General features: G+C 38.0%; 1 pseudogene; it reads left to right on the plus strand.

Annotated features, from left to right (window-relative positions):
- Nucleotides 1-783: 783 nt before the first annotated feature.
- Nucleotides 784-1440, plus strand: LOC120081085 (secreted RxLR effector protein 161 pseudogene; annotated as a pseudogene).
- The last annotated feature ends 723 nt before the right edge of the window (nt 1441-2163 follow it).

The raw sequence follows: 2163 nt of genomic DNA on the forward strand, positions 1-2163 counted from the left end.
ATCATGGTCCCAAGTAGTATTCGTGAAGCAATAGAGAGTTCTGAATGGAAAACGGCTGTTATGGAAGAAATGAGGGCTCTTGAGAAAAATGGAACATGGGAACAGGTGCCTTTACCTGAAAGGCACAAGACAGTTGGATGAAAATGGGTGTTCACCGTAAAATACAAATCTGATGGGACAATTGACCGATATAAGACCAGACTGGTTACTAAAGGTTTCACCCAGACCTATGGAGTTGATTACTCTGAAACATTCTCTCCCATGGTCAAACTCAACACTATTCGGGTTTTGTTGTCGATTGTTGTAAACAAAGATTGGCCACTTCACCAGTTAGATGTTAAAAATGTATTTCTGAATAGAGAACTTGAAGAGGAAGTTTATATGAGCCCTCCTCCTAGATTCGAGAGTTAGTTCAAGTATAGGGTTTGCAAACTGATAAAGTCATTATATGGACTGAAACAGTCTCCAAGGGATTGGTTCGATAGGTTCACCACATTTGTTAAGGCACATGGATATAAACAAGGGCACTCAGATCATACACTGTTTAGGAAAAGGTCTGACTCCGGGAAGATTGCAGTCCTCATAGTGTATGTTGATGATATTGTTCTGTCTGGCGATGATGAGGATGAAATTACAAGACTCAAAACAAGAATGGCCAAAAAATTTGAGATTAAAGACCTTGGCAAGCTAAGATACTTCCTTGGAATGGAAGTAGCTTGATCAAGAGAAGGCATTTCAGTGTCGCAACGAAAATATACACTGGACTTACTCAAAGAAACAGGCATGACTAGGTGTAAACCCGCTGACACACCCGTGAAGTATAATGCAAAACTTGGTGTTATAGACAACAAAGTAGTTAACAAGGAAAGGTATCAGAGGTTGGTTAGAAAGCTAATCTACCTGTCCCATACAAGACTAGATATTTCATATGCAGTCAGCGTGGTAAGCCAGTTTATGCAAGCTCCCTATGAGGAGCATATGACTGCAGTTGAGCGTATTCTTCGATACTTGAAGGGGACTCCTGGTAAGGGTCTGGTGTTCAAAAAGTCTGAAAAAAGGACTATTGAAGCTTATACCGATTCTGATTGGGCAGGCTCTGTTGTTGATAGAAAGTCAACCTCTTGTTATTGCACCTTTGTCTGGGGTAACCTTGTCACCTGGCAAAGTAAGAAACATGGAGTGGTGGCCAGGGGTAGCGCTGAAGCTGAGTACAGAGCAATGAGCTTAAGGATATGTGAAGAAATCTGGTTGAAAAAGGTGTTGTCTGATCTTTACCAAGATAGTGAGCTTCCAATGAAATTGTTTTATGATAATAAAGCAGCAATAAGTATCGCAAACAATCCAGTCCAGCATGACAGAACTAAACATGTAGAGATTGACAGACACTTCATTAAAGAAAGACTGGATAATGGGAGCATTTGCATCTCATATATTCCCTAAAGTCAACAAGTGGCAGATGTTCTCACCAAGGGGTTACTTAGACTAAATTTTGACTATTGTATCAGCAAGTTGGGTCTTATTGATATTTATGCCCCAACTTGAGGGGGAGTGTTTAAAATAGGATTTTTTTTCCTAGGAGTATTATTATAATTGTCTTCTACCCTATGGCTCTCTACTGTCTATTTATTCACCCTATTCTCTTGTATTCAGTATATCAATTAAAAATAATAAGAAAAAGGTCTGTATCGCGATTTTTCTCCCTGTTCTAAGGTTTCCACGTAAATTGTGTGTTGGTCTCTCTTTTCTTATATTTCATCAAATTGGTCTGCCAAGATGGTTGAAATTATAGTTGCCTTTAGATGGGAGAAAACGAGTTGTTGAATTGAAAATTCTTAAGGTGATTGGGTTTGAACAATGTATTTGTTGCAATGAAAAGGTTCAAGTTTAATTAACCATACCAAGAGGAAGGATAAACATTTTGAAGTTTAAAAGCAATGTTATATTGTAGAGATACCCTACTATAGTTCCAAGTTTGGAACGGAATTTTAGATTTATGGAAAAGGTTATAAAGGGTCACATATCTTGGTTTAGGGATTATGTTTTACTAGGAAAGTGAAAAGTGCACCTTCAAGTTGTTGGGTCAAACAAGGATAAATGTGAAGAAAACAATAGTATTTAAGGAAAGGTTTTATTCATTTGGGGAGATAAATGGAAAGTAATGTA

Source organism: Benincasa hispida, chromosome 7 (genome assembly GCF_027475165.1).
Source record: "Benincasa hispida cultivar pf3 chromosome 7, pf3_genome.v1.1, whole genome shotgun sequence".
Taxonomy (NCBI): Eukaryota; Viridiplantae; Streptophyta; class Magnoliopsida; order Cucurbitales; family Cucurbitaceae; genus Benincasa; species Benincasa hispida.